This window comes from Diabrotica virgifera, chromosome 9, assembly GCF_917563875.1.
Source record: "Diabrotica virgifera virgifera chromosome 9, PGI_DIABVI_V3a".
NCBI classification, from domain to species: domain Eukaryota; kingdom Metazoa; phylum Arthropoda; class Insecta; order Coleoptera; family Chrysomelidae; genus Diabrotica; species Diabrotica virgifera.
The window spans coordinates 112,182,871-112,198,716 of NC_065451.1; the positions used below are offsets into that span (position 1 = coordinate 112,182,871).

General features: G+C 32.4%; 1 protein-coding gene across 1 annotated transcript in view; it reads right to left on the reverse strand.

Moving 5' to 3' along the window:
• Positions 1 to 15,846, reverse strand: part of LOC126892422 (heterogeneous nuclear ribonucleoprotein C) — a 2,215,671-nt gene that overhangs the window by 872,459 nt on the left and 1,327,366 nt on the right. The window lies entirely within an intron of this gene.

Consider the following 15,846-nt stretch of genomic DNA (forward strand, 5'->3'; position numbering starts at 1 on the left):
AATAACTAGTATTGGAAAAGAAATATAATAAATACAATGATAATACGCAGAACTTTCGTGCCAGTTAAAATAACGAGCATAAAATAAACCCATATTTTATTTTTATCACTAATAAAACACAAAACCCATTAAGAATAATTGATTCATGTTTAAAACAAATTTATATTGAAACCAAAACTAGTAGTAGTACCTGTTCGATAAAGTAATTATTAACATTTAAAATTAGTTGAGTGAATGATCAGAAATACACTTTTTTATATTATTAATTAACGCACAAACTCTTCCATCCAATGTCCAAACTCGATGTTTCCCGTATTTCTCCATAGCCGCCCGCAAAATCTTACTAGCAGTAGTGGTTAAATCTTCTTTAATACTTATTCCGGAACTTTTCAACATTTTTTTCCTATCAAAAACACTTCTTCTAACTTTATATGATAAAAACCGTAGGAGAATTGGTCGGGGATTGGTACTGTTTTTATCAGAAAACTTACCTATTCTAAAACACATATTTACGTCACTTTGAGTTAGGTTTACTGATAATTTATCATTTAAAAATTTTACCACTGTGTCTTCTAAAGATTTTCCCACTTGGTTTTTTTCTTCCATACCAAAGAGTAGTAAATTATTAAGTTTATAGCGCTGTTCGATCAAATTTTGATTCATGGATATGGTATTTATTTTCTCCCTATTCCCAGTAACTTGCCCAATTAATGAGTCCAGACTGACTTTGAATTGTGTAAACTTAACATCTAGTTTTCCATCTATTTCGTTCATAATAAAATTAGACTTTTGTTAACAAATTTTCGTTAACAGTTCTTCACTCAACATTCCATCTTTGACAACGACTTGCTCGAAAAGGAAAAACTAGTCGATTTAGTTTGTGATAAAAGATATCAAACTTTACCTTGTTTTTGGAGTTTTCCAAAATTTGGGTACACTTTTAACAAGTACTACCATCAAATGATTTCCTACACGTCTTTTTTTTTTTTTTTTTATTTATTTACGCTGTAACCACAGGGGTTATTAGCGATCTAAAAATATAACAAAAGTAAAGTTAATAAAAATTACAATAGGTGATACAGTCCAGAGTCTTTAAGATAATTTATTGTGTTTTTAACATTCATGTTTACTCCTAAGGCTTCCTTTATATTCATTGGGATGGTATACTTCTTTCTTATTGTTTCATATGTTTTGCACTCAGTTAATATATGTTTCACGGAGAGTGTTGTTTCACAGTTTTCACACATAGGCGGCACAGTTCGCGTAAAGAGATGTTTGTGTGTTAGGTTGCTGTGTCCCAGCCGTAAACGTGTTATTTTCACTTGGTCGGGTCTGTTCGCTCTTATTTGCGGCCACGGTTTCACTGATTGTTTGATTTCCTTGAGTTTATTTTGCGACGCACTCCATTTATTTTGCCACGCACTAAACACTTTATATTTTATTTCTGACTTCAGGTCATCGGAAGAAACCTCGTTAATAAGGATGGAGTCCTGGCTGAGGGATGCTGAACGGGCTAGTAGATCTACTTCCTCATTTCCTTGTATACCTGAGTGTGATGGGACAAACATAAAGTCGACAGTGATCTTATTTTTATTTAGGATCGCTATTTCTGATTGGATATGTAAGGCAATTGGATTATTGGTGTAAAGACGTTTGATAATGTTAAGTGAGCTGAGTGAATCGGTTATTATGAGAGACGGGGATTGTTTCGACTCTTTTATGTGGATCAGTGCTTGTAATATTGCATACAACTCTGCAGTGAATGACGACGTAATAGGCTTGAATTTAAATTTTAATGATGTATTGGATGTGAGGATGGCTGCACCAACACCGTCTGATGATTTGGATGCGTCAGTGTATATCTTGTAGTGATTTTTAAGGGTTTCCATTTCTTTTAAGAATGATTGTTTGATTAGGTCTGTTATGGTCTCATTTTTTTTGTATATACTAAGGTTAGTATTAATTTTGGGAATTGGTATTAACCAGGGTGGAGAAGTTGGGAAATTTGTTGGGATAATTTCAGGAAATTGAAGATGTAGGTCATGAAGGTTTCTCCTAATTCTTTCGTAAAATGGTGGATCTAATCTTGTTGCAGAGAAAGTGCCTTGAAATCGATCTGTGAATGTATTGGTATAAGTAGGGTGTTCTTTATTACTGGCTATTTTAGAAGCATATGAGAGAGAAAGATATTTGCATCGTAAACTTAGGGGTGGTTCTCCTGTTAAGCATTGTAAACTTTCAACTGGTGTCGTTCGAAACGCACCTGTAGCTATTCGTAGAGCCGCGTTTTGAACAGTTTCTAAGGTTTTCAATACTGACATTTTGCTTGATGAATAAACTATCGTACTATAGTCGAGTTTAGATCTGACTAAAGATTTATATACGTGTAATAGTGTATTTTGATCTGCTCCCCAGTTTTTGCTGGAAATAGTTTTCATAACATTTAATCCTGCTTGGCATGATTTTTTAAGTTCTTCTGTATGTTTTTTCCATGATAACTTTTGATCGAAAACCATACCTAAAAATCGGACATTATTTGTGAAACTAAGGGTTTGGTTATATAGCTTCAGATGCGGAGTTCGAGTGTTATGTTTTCTTGTGAATAGAATACATTTAGTTTTTGTCGGTGAGAATTGTAATCCGATAGACCTAGACCATGTTTCTAACTGATTGATTGTTTGTTGTAAATGTTTTTGTATAGATGTAGAGTTTTTTCCTTTGGCAAATAAAACTAAGTCATCAGCATATAGTCTTCCTTTGACAATTGGTGAGCATTGTTGAAGTATATCGTTTATGGCTATTAGGAAAAGGGTTGAGCTTATAACTGATCCTTGTGGTACTCCGTTCTTTTGAACTTTTTTATCTGAGTTAACGTTGTCTGATCGAACTATGAAGCTGCGAGATTGAAGAAAATTTGATATAAATTTTAACATATTTCCTCTGATATTCCAATTATGCAATTTCGTTATGATATTGAATCGCCACACAGTATCGTAAGCTTTATTAATATCAAAGAAGACTGCGATACAATCTTGCTTATTTGCAAATGCTTCATGTATGCCTGACTCTAAGTCTATTAAGTTGTCTACAGTGGATCGATTTTGCCTAAATCCGCTTTGCTGTGGGATAAGAAGTTTTTGTTGTTCTAAATACCATCTCAGTCTTTTATTTATCATTTTCTCTAGCACTTTACATATAATATTGGTTAAAGATATTGGTCGATATGATTCTGGTGATGTCCGGGATTTATCAGGTTTGAGAAGAGGTAGTATTATTGCTTCGGACCAGGTTGAAGGGAAAACCTGGTTACTCCAGATTGAATTATAAAGGTCTAATAATAAATTGTTCCCATTGTCTGGAAGATGTAGTAGAAATGCTAGGGGAATACCGTCTGGTCCCGGGCTTGCATCTTTCGAAGAGTTTAAGGCTTCGGCAAGTTCTATTAAGGAAAAAGGAACGTTAAGGTTGTGAATCTCATGTTCGTCAAATCCCAGTATGTTTTTTTCTACGTTGTTTTTATGCATTTTGAAATCGTCAGTATAATTTTCATCACTGGAATTTAACTCGTATTGGTCTGCTAACATATCTACGATTTCTTTTCTATCTCTAATTATTTTGTTATTTTTTGCTAGAAAAGGAATTTTATATGGTTGGCTTTTACCAGAGATTTTTCTTAAGTTTCTCCAAACTGTACTTATTGTTGAAGAGGTATTTAGAGATGAGATGAATTTTTTCCAGGATTCTTTTCTATTCTTTTTTAGAATGTATCTTGCCTCAGCTCGTCGTTTTTTGTATTCCGTTGTGTTTTCGTCTGTTTTGTGACGCTTTAGTTTATTGAAAGCTTTCTTATACTCTCTCGTAGCTTGGCTGCATTCAGGTGTCCACCATGGAAGAGGCTTATGTTTCTTTAATATTTTTGTTTTTCCTACATATGTCATGGCGGCATTAGTGATCATTTGTAAAAATGTACTTAAAAATTTGTCTATGTCGTTTGATGATGTGAAGTTGGTTTGGCTAATGTCCTGTTCAATTTGTTTGGTAAAGTTAGTCCAATCAGCGTTTTTAATATTCCACTTTATGATAGATGACTCAATATTTATTGTGCTCTGATGTGTTAAAGAAATTATAATAGGGTAGTGGTCACTACCGTATAAATAGGGTAGTACGTCCCATGTTAATGTGGTGGACAAAATTGGGTCACACAGAGAAATATCAATTGCCGATGTTGTGCCATTTTGGATGTTGAATCTGGCTGGTCTTCCGTCGTTAAGTAGATTCAGATTTTGGGATGTTATTATGTCTTCTATAATACGACCTTTCGAGTTGAGTTTTATGGAGCCCCACATCGGATTGTGGCCGTTAAGATCTCCGACGATAATTCTAGGTGAAGGAATTTGTTCCATAATAGCTATTAAATCTTCTTGGGATATGGATTGATTTGGTGGGATATACATATTACATATATAAATCTTTTGAGGTATATTTATTGAGATAGCTATTAATTCAATATTATTTGAAGTCACTGTTAACTGTGTGCTCATGAATTTTTCATCTACGTAAATTGCTACTCCTCCACTGGCAATATTTTGGTTTAATCTGTTTTTGTAGAAACATGAATAATTACGAAAGTTATATACGTGGCTTGAATTTTTGAAATTTGTTTCCTGTAGGCAGATAATAGATGGGTGGGTTTCAGAGATAATATGTTTAAGTTTTTCGAAATGGGTATAGAACCCATTTAAGTTCCATTGAAGTGGAGAAGTGAATTTAATTATTCTTTAGAAGAGCTTATAGACGAGTCGGAGTCTTCTCCCGAGAATGAAGTTTTTAAACCAATGTATTTGCCAAGTTTTTTCCTTAATCTGGTGCTTTTGTTTTTCATTCTTTTATCGGTATAATATGGATGTAATTCTGTTAGAAACTTTATAAGTGCCTGAGAGTCATCTGAGTATAATTTTGTTATGCTGATTATGTCTTTTGCTCCTTGTATATTTTCGAAAAAATCCACTACTTGATCAAAGTTTAACAATTGTGTTTCGCTTTTTTCTAGATATTCTCGAACTGGTTCTAAAAACGTTTTAAGATTTGTTATCTCATCTGTTAAGTTTTTGTCGTCAGTTTTGGTTTTTTTCATTAATTGAAGTTTAGGTTTTTCGAATTCGTCTTCGGCGGGTGGCGATGTTGCATCTTCTAAGGTTCTTTTTCCTGTTGTTTTATCCGAAGTTATCTGGGGTTCGTGAGTATTCATCTGTGTATTTTTGTTTAGAGGTAAGTTTTGACTTGCTTCGGGTGAGGTTGATTTTTGTTTTTGGATATTATAGGATGACTCAGACGATGTAGGTGTTGCGATTGTACTGTTGACTGAAGACGTGGTTAAATGTATGGATGTATTTTGTAGTGGTGGTTGTTGGGTTGTGTTTATTGATAAATGCGGGATGGCTTCTGGTTGCGATGTGGTTTGAGAAGACATGGTAGGTGTGGAGGGAATGGTATTTGAAATTGTGGGAGTATTTTGCGGATTATCTTGTTGAGTATGATTTATTGGTAAAGTTTGTTTCATCTCTGTTTGCACTGCATTATCATTGTAAGGATGGCTATGAGATGAAATATTTGGACAATTAGCTGCCTGGTGTCCAGTTAATTTGCATTTGAAACATGTATCGTTTTGGGCTATAAATATGCGGTATGATTTTTGTTCTAACTCGACAAAAAAAGATTCAGGTAATACAAAGTTGTCTGGCAGAGGTGAAATGAAAATTTGTCGTCGGAAGCTTAGAATGTGACTGAAAGCAGGATTGGTTGCTCCTATTCTTAGGTATGATATGTCTGATAGAGGATTTAGACCTAGTTTTATTAATTCGTCTTTAATTAAGTTCGAAGGTATACTTGGACATACACCGGACAGAATTAAGCGGACTGATGGAGTTATTAATCTTCTTGCTTCTAGTATATTTCCATTTACTTTTATCTTCTTTGTTTCTGTTAGGAATTTGTCTACTAAGTTTTTAGATGATAGATATATGCATATTCTACCGTTTGATTCTACTGACTCAATCCTTCAAGATAGTCATTGATTGTACAATTCTCTAGAGTGTTGAATAAAATGGCTTGATCTCTGTCTGGAGTTAATATATTGCGTGGTTGGCTAACTGCTTTTGAATATGATGCAATTTGTTGTGGTTGACTGGAAGATGACATCTTTTAAATTTATTTAAAATCCAACTCCGGTGCTGTCTCACAGCTTTCGCTGTGACACCCGTTCATGGAATTGGATAATGTAGAGATAATTGTCGTGATTTATTGAAACATTCAATCCAAATAGACACAAATAATAAATTTCATCTACTTACAATTAAAATATTCCGTATAAAAATCACTTTCACTAGTACTTTTATATTATAGTACTTTTTATTTTAATTACTTTTAAATATGTTTCAGTAATTACTATTTAACTAGCTCGATAACCAAAAACACTTGTTCATCGGTAGCTGTCTAAACATCGAATCCCTACACGTCTTTTTATAACTATTAATTTCTTTTTCACACAAAACTAAAGACTTTTGCCAAGAGCGAACGAAAACACGTGTTACTCGTGCCACATCTATATATCCTCTCTCCAGACACGGAAGCCCCAAGGAAATAGAAAAAGAGGAAGGCCCGTAAAAGATGGATATACTACGTAGAGAGGGATCTTAAAACCATGAACATTAGGCAGTGGCGAAGGAAAATATCTGACAGGGCAGAATGGAAAAACATTGTTAAGCAGAACAAGACTCACAAAGGGTTGTAGCGCCATTAGAAGAAGAAGAAGAGAAGAAGAAGAAACATGCCTACATTGTACAATAGTATATCAATCAATTGAGAAATGTCAATAAATTAGGTGTTTCAGAGATGACTTAGAAAACAATTGCTAAAAACGATTTTGTCACGGACTGCACGAGAATTGTTAAAAAAGAAAGAAAAAAAGATGGAATAAAATAAAGACCAAAATAAGATTGAATCACAATTAACCTAAAAATAATTTAATAAATAAAAGAAGCAATTAATCTAGAAAAATAATTGGTATGTGTTATATGACTCGACAACGGCAACGGCAGCCAAATTTTGAATATTTTGGAGAACGTCTATTAGGCCTGGATCCTTTGATGTACGGGAACAATCGAACAGGGGAAGTTTTAATTGTGGAACAGGTTACAGGTGTGGAACGTCAGACTACGAAAACGTGCCATGTATTTTGTCAGACAGAACTTTAAATTGATTTTTTACCCTTTCATTAAGCTCTCATGCAAAAATCAGAGTGCTATTTACCACCATCATAATTCCTGTCATTTGATATGTTCTACGTGTCGGACTTATTAAAATGCCCAACATATCTATCGCACAAATATTTTTTCATATATTATATGTATAAAGCTTGCTATTGAATAAACTTAAAAACAACCACCTAATTTTCACAAATTATAAACTTATCAGGATGACACGTTCCACAATTAAAATCACGTTCCACAATTAAAACTTCCCCTGTTCCAGTGTTCCCATCCTTCAAAGTTTGTCCGACTAGACACCGTTAATAGTCCATTCTTTCACGGTTTTTGCTGTAAATTTTAAAGAACCGCTTGGATTGACATGAAATTTGACACACGCATAGTTAACATGTCAAAGAAAAAAAGTGATATGGTGCCGATGTGTGCTTTTGCCCTGGGGGGTGAGTTACACCCCATCTCGGAGGTGAAAAAATATATGTTCAAGATAAGTTCCGAAATAGATAAACTGACTAATTTTAAGCAACTTTTGTTCTATAGAGTTTTTTCACTAAATCAATAGTTACTTTTCGAGTTATTTGCAAGTCAATATGTTCATTTTTCAACAAAATAACTACGTTTTTAGACGGTTTTTCGCAAATAACTCAAAACGTAAGCATTTTGTCGAAAAAAATATTCTTAGTAAAACTATAGCCTATAGAAAAGTGAAAAAATGGTGTATATATTAGGTCCATATACCTAGCAAAAGCAGAGTTATAGCTAATGAAAAATAGGTTCATATTCGAAAAATTCCAAATAGAATAATTCAATGTGAAATATCCAAATAATGAAGCATTCTTGGGGAAAACATATTAAAACTTTTTTAAAGTGTTTAAAAAAATCTTTACTTCTGTTTTTATAAAAAAAATTTCTAGCGTCAAATGTAAGCAAGTTACGCTCAAAATAAAGTTGGTCCCATTTGTTTTGGCAAAAAAACTCAGGAAGATCACCCCCCAATTAGCAACTTAAATGAAATTAATCGTCACCGCATCACAAGTTACTTTACTTATGTTGTGTTTATATGATCTGTAAGTTTCATCGATTGAAAGTGCTTATTTTTGAAAAAAAAAATCGGTTTTAAAGTAAAATTTTAAAAATTGTAATTTTGAAAAAATGCTTTTTTTTTCAAAATAACTTAAAAATTGTTAGAGATACCAAAAGTCTTAAACAATAAAAAAAGTCGGCTTTACTTTTCTGAATATTTGGTATTTTTTGTTTTTCTGTAAGACAAAAATTGGTCAAGATTCGGTGTTTCTAAATTTGCATACACTCGTGATAAGTGACTCGTTCAAGCCATTTTAACTACAGCTCTTTCAAACATAAGGACTTTGAACCGATGAAACTTAAAGATCGTATGATCAATACATACGCGAGTAAAAAACTTGTGAAGTGATAACAATTAAGTTCATTTGAAATGCTAATTAGGATGTGGTTTTCCCGATTTCTTACCAAAAAAAAAGGGACCAACTTTATTTTGAGCGTAACTTGTTTACTTTTGATGCTAATTTTTTTTTTTAAACAAAAATAAGCATTTTTTTTAAACACTTTAAAAAAGTAAAAATGAGTTTTCCCAAGAAAGTGCTCCGTTTTTTGGTTACGGCACGTTAAATTATACGATTTGGAATTTGACGAATATGAACCTATTTTATTAGCTATAACTCTGCTTCTACTAGATACAGTAAAATAATATAAACACCAAATACTTACTTTTTGAGTTATTTGCGAAAAACCGTTTGGAAACGTAGTTATTTTGTAGAAAAATTAGCATATTCACTCGCAGATAACTCGAAAAGTATTAACTTGGTGAAAAAGCTTTATAGAACAAAAGTTGCTTAGAATTAGGCATTGTATCCATTTCCGGACTTATTTCGAACATATATTTTCCACCCCCAAAAGGGGGTGAAACTCACCCATAGGGCAAAAGCACACATCGGCATAATATCACTTTTTTTTCTTTGACTTATTAGGTATGTGTGTGCCAAATTTCATGTCAATCCAAGCAGTTCTTTAAAATTTAGAGGTTTTGCAATCTTTTTCAAAGAACGTACTATAAGCTATTAACAAATTTTCAGCTTTCTATTAATAAACTTTTTTTTGGTACGCGAGATATAGGCCTATATGATATTTAAAAAAAAAACGAATTTTTGAATGTACTTTCAGAATAAAGCTGAATATACTATGATTAGAAATGAGTTTTAGAAATTTCATCAGTGTTAGTTGGATATTTATATTAGAATTAGTTTGGAATGCAAACCAGAATATCTAACGCTTAACATGTTGTTTATTTTTCTGTCTATTTAAATAAATTGAATGTTCCAGATTGTCTTTAAGTTTGTTTAGAATTCAGTATAATTACGTTAGAATGTTGATATATACTTGGCTCAAAATAGATACCAATAACAGACGATGATTAACATTGAAAATATGATATTCTTTCGTTTTCTCAATATCTAATTTTGTTATGCACATTTAAGTATTTTTTAAAAACAGTTTGTGAATTATTATTTAAAACAAAATTATTGTTTGTGGTTAAATTTGTTAGGGTGGCTAATTAGAGAATGCGTTGTAGGAATTTCTACTTCACTAATTATTTGATATTCAAATTCATTCTTCCTCTTTTTCACTTTATAAGCAATACTGCTTGTTCACTAGCGGATTGATACCTCTTTGGAAGGTTATCACTCCACCTTTGGCGCAGTCGGCCCATAGGGTAACGGGTACAGTTGTTGGCCGGTCACTAGTGATTGGCCACTTTCACAAAAATCCCAAATTTTAAGATTTTTAGAAAGTATAAGGAAATAAATGTATTTGCATTGCGATTCGGCAACATTGCTATATATTTGGTCTAGCCATTATCTCTCTCAGTTAATATTGTCTAGTTGTGACAGCGTGTGTTGTTCGAAGCTTAACAGGTGCATCCAGTTTTAAGAGTTTTTTAAAGAATTTGTTGGGGAAGGCCATTCATGAGGTGAGTTATCTTGGCTAATAATATTGTGTATCTGCTTATATTAATGTTTTGTGATGATTTAGTGAGGTATATTTTATGTTATCGGTGGTTTTAATAGTAAGGTTATAATTTTTTGGCGGTAAATTTTAGTGGCCAAGCACTGTATCTTAAATATGTCCGCAATATAATGGTTGGCCTACCGGCCAATTACTGTACCTACTTTAAATTAAAATATTTAGGCTCTTTTAGCTTAGTTTGGTCCAACACACCATATTTCAAGCATTTTTTCTTATTTTTTAGGGCAATAACTAGTGGTTGGCCGACTGCCAATCACTAAACCACAGGGTGGCCAATAAATGTAATGTGTAATAAGAATATATTTTTTGTCCGGATTCGTTTTTATAAAATTACAATTATTTTAGTTGTTATAAAATTAATGCCAATGCGGGCAATCTGGATCAAATTTCAAACGTCCGTATTGTAGATAACATTATTAGATACTATTAAATGATTTTTATTTTTAGAATAAAAAATGCCAAATATCCGGAAAGATAAAACGTATCACAAAAAATATACAGAACAAGATCTTCAGTCTGCTTTTCAGATTTCGATTTATATTGAGAGAGGACCTATGTATTCGCTGCCACAAAATCACAGTTTGAGTTAGTAGTAAATGTAAGTTAAAATTAATTAAAAATTGACTTGCTTTGTCTGTTTTCCTTTCTTTTTTTTCACTTTCTATTTTTAGTCGTTTCTTTTTTTGTTTTATGCTGTTTTTTTTGTTTTTTAATATCTTTATATTACTTTTTTGGTAGAGTATATAATGTGTATATGTATTTTAATTTTTTTTTGTTTTTGTCATTTTTATTTTTTTTTCAGAATTATAAATTAAAAAAAAATTACTTTAAAACCAATTTTTTTCAAAAATAAGCACTTTAAACCGGTGAAACTTACAGATAGCCATAAGCAATACATAAGTAAATTAACTTGATTTTAGAAACTTTTTTAAAAAACAACAATGAAGCTTTTTCTAACAACTTTACAACTTTAAAAAAGTTGTAATGAGATTTCCTCAAGAAATGCGTCGTTTATTAAATGTAGTAATGAAACACAGACTTACTCACAATCATTTAATTAAACTTTGACGACCGGTTTCGATCTCTACATTATTCAGATCATCTTCAGGTCGGCGTTACAAGTAGTTAAATGCTACAATTAAAGAAAACCAGAGTTAGAACATTGTCTGGTTGCACAGATGCTAATAGAAAGCCAAATTTGAAATTTTTTGAAATAAAGGTTTGCAACTGTTGACATTTCAGAAATTCGATACATACAAATACACACCTATGAGAAGCAGATACTCATAAGCATGTATAAGCACATGGATGCATGCAGTTTATGACTATTTGTTGAGAAAAGGGGTAAAACTTTAAAATATTAAAAAACTAATAAAATATTAATCAAAATTACATATGCTACCAAATTCAAAAAATAATAGTAATAAATAGTAATATTGCTTTGATCCACTTACATGCCGATACAAGGGATGCGTTGCCAGTTCGTTGATAACATGTTTATACGTCCAACTTATGCTAATTGGTTAGCTGGGAGAGGTACAGGGTAAACGGACATGTTACGTAGGTCAAAACATAGTAATTTTTTTTGGAATTTGAATGAATCCTGAAGGAAGATGTGTGCTGAGAAACAGAGGATGTTGTGTTAGAAAGGAGAAAGACAACGTTCGAGTGGGTGTGTTTTATATGTAGCCAAGTTTGAAATCACGTTATTGTTGACACTTGTACTAATGTGATGATCTTTGCTCGTTGATGTTTTACGATGTGGGCAGAGGTCAAAGCACGGGAAATGACAAATAGGAAAATTTTTAATTAAATTAAATTAAAATGTCTTGTTCCAGGTCAAAGGACATCCCGTAGTCCTTTGACCTGGAACAAGACATTTTAATTTAATTTAATTAAAAATTTTCCTGTTTGTCATTTCCCATGCTTTGACCTCTGCCCACATCGTAAAACATCAACGAGCAAAGACCATCACATTAGTACAAGTGTCTACAATAAAGTGATTTCAAACTTGGCTACATATAAAACACACCCACTCGAACGTTGTCTTTCTCCTTTCTAACACAACATCCTCTGTTTCTCAGCACACATCTTCCTTCAGGATCCATTCAAATTTAAAAAAAATTTACTATGTTTTGACCTACGTAACATGTCCGTTTGCCCTGTACCTCTCCCAGCTAACCAATTAGTATAAGTTGGACGTATAAACATGTTATCAACGAACTGGCAACGCATCCCTTGTATCGGCATGTAAGTGGATCAAAGCAATATTACTATTTATTATTATTATTTTTTGAATGTGGTAGCGTATGTAATTTTGATTATTATTTTATTAGTTTTTTAATATTTTAAACTTTTACCCCTTTTCTCAACAAATAGTCATAAACTGCATGCATCCATGTGCTTATACATGCTTATGAGTATCTGCTTCTCATAGGTGTGTATTTGTATGTATCGAATTTCTGAAATGTCAACAGTTGCAAACCTTTATTTCAAAAAATTTCAAATTTGGCTTTCTATTAGCATCTGTGCAACCAGACAATGTTCTAACTCTGGTTTTCTTTAATTGTAGCATTTAACTACTTGTGACGCCGACCTGAAGATGATCTGAATAATGTAGAGATCGAAACCGGTCGTCAAAATATAATTAAATGATTGTGAGTAAGTCTGTGTTTCATTACTACATTTAATATGGACTCACATATGCAACCCATTCAATGCTTCGTTTATTGTTTATTCACGTTGAAATACTTGATTTGGAATTTGATAAATATGAACCTACATTTCGTTAGCTAGAACTCTTTTTCTACTGAGCCTAGAAATCTCATGCATAGACCGTTTCCTTCAGTTTCTGATAAGCTGTAAAATTATGTTTTTTTTTGTTTAAAAATGAATATACTCACTGGCAAATAACTTAAAAAGTATTAGTGAATGTATATTTTTTCACCCACGAAAAGGAATGAAACTCATCCCCAGTGCAAAAGCATACATCGGTACAATATCACTATTTTTCATGTCAATCCAAGCAGTTCGTTAAAATTCAGCACTAATTCAGCAGAATTCAAAGATATAACAATATTATATATAATAAGGCTATTTAAAATCAAATTGTTTGAGGTAATTCTTGGTTTCCAACTAATTTCTCTCATATTTCTTCAATATGCTGCATAACAGACGACTACGGATGCCTTTTCTTAAAGCCGAAGCTAAACGGGAAATCAAGTATGCAATTCCGAGTCTCGATCTGAGCCCTTTTAACGCTCTTGATCCCTGTCTTAATAGGGGATTTACCGTTTCGCTGTGGTGGCGTTGTTGCGGTGAACTCTATATCGTTCCGTCCTTTATTTTTTCGAAATCCTGCTATTCTTATAATTTGCATATCTATGTACAAACCACGTTTTCCTGGATTTCTGTAAAAGGCGAAAATAAATACCGATTAGAATATATCATAAATTAGGTATTTGAAACATGCTGCTGCAAATGCTCAATATTGTAGTCCTGTCGCCAGGGGGGGTACAACGGCCTCGTTAATTCAGATGGACTTACCCAAGTTTTTTTTATGTATTTTGACCCGTAGAAAACGAATTTTTTGGGTAACAGTTGATCCGGATGTCGATAAGATTGTTATAGACCAAGAACTTGAGGAATCAAATAACAGCGATTTTTGGCAAAACAAAACAATATTTTGTATTTTTTGGGTCATTTTGAGCAAAAAATATTTCTACAAGTTTTTTAGTAGGATGCAGAGTTTTCGAGATAAACGCGGTTGAACTTTCAAAAAATCGAAAAACTGCAATTTTTAAACCCGAATAACTTTTGATTAAAAAATAAAATAGTAATTCTGCTAAGCGCCTTTGAAAGTTCAAGTCAAATTATGTCGGTTTTGATTATTTGCATTGCTAAAAATTTATTGTGTTATTGTTAAACAAAGCTACAAACAACTAGTGCGTGAGTGATGTTTCTATGATTTCTCATTTAAAATCGAACGAGTAGGTAGAATAGGTACTAGTGCAATCAAGACTATTTCTACGTTACATGCGTTAAAACGCATGTAAAAGCACGGGAAACCCTACGTGTTTATAGCTTTGTTAAACAATAAAAAAATAAATTTTTACCAATGCAAATAATCAAAACCGATATAATTTGACTTAAACTTTCAAATGCGGTAAGCAGACTTGCTATTTTATTTTTTAATCAAAAGTTATTCGGGTTCAAAAATTGCAGTTTTTCGATTTTTTTAAAGTTCAACCGCGTTTATCTCGAAAACTGTGCATCCTACGAAAAAACTTGTAGAAATATTTTTTACTTAAAATGGCCCAAAAAATACAAAATATTGTTTTGTTTTGCCAAAAATCGCTGTTATTAGATTCCTCAAGTTCTTGGTCTATAACAATCTTATCGACATCCGGATCAACTGTTACCCAAAAAATTCGTGTTCTACGGGTCAAAATACATAAGAAAACCTTGAGTAAGTCCATCTGAATTAACGAGGCCGTTGTACCCCCCTGGCGACAGGACTATTGCTAAGTTTCAACTTTAAATTTAAGCCAAACTTTAAAATCGAACAAAAAATTAATTAAGCGCTGAGGTTCTATATTAAATGTAAATGTTACCTTTCTAATTTTTAATAGTATATTATGCAACGAGCATTTAATGATGGTCATTATAAAGCAAGTATCAGCGACACAAAACGATGAGTTTCGTATGGAGTACGAGCTTCATAATGATAATTAAATGCAGGTTGTACAAACGATTTCTTCTATGATCATTCACAACAAAAAAATATATTCAAAGTTATTAATTTAGTAACGCAAACAAATTAATTAGTTTGTCAGTTTGTTTACATATTGAGAACTATCAAAGCGTATGTATTTGACTCGCCATTGGTAACTGCCCGTGTGCCACCTTCATCGCGAATGCTATATCGCGATTCTATTGGTTTAAATCTGTATCGTAATGAAAATATGTATCATAATGAAGTTCATTCGTGAAGTTCATTATGATACAGGTAGTGAAATCATAATTGATATACATATATAGGGTGAGGCAGATAAAGGGCCTACTAGAAATATCTCGAGAACTAAAGGTAAGAGAATCATGAAAATTTTATTACAGGGGTTTTGAGGTATGAACTATTTAATGAAAATATTTTGGTCTCTTTGCTACTTCCGGTTATACCGGAAGTTGATTGTAACTTCGTTTTTTTAAATAGGACACCCTGTATATTTTTACATTTTTGAATTCTGCTCGATTTCTTCTTTCTTAAAATATGAGGTTTTGTAATATTATACAGTGTAGTTTAAAAGATAATTACGGTTTTTTATAAATTTTGTGGCAAACTTCACACCCTGTAGAATTGTCCTGATTTGATCTCAAAAACTCCATTTATGTTCAAGTAATTTTTAATATAGTCTATTATTGCTCAAATTTATTAATATAGCGAAATGTTTAATTTTAGTATACAGGGTTGGTCGAAACTCGGAATGAGTATTATCTGAGTTTTCTTAAATGGAACACCCTG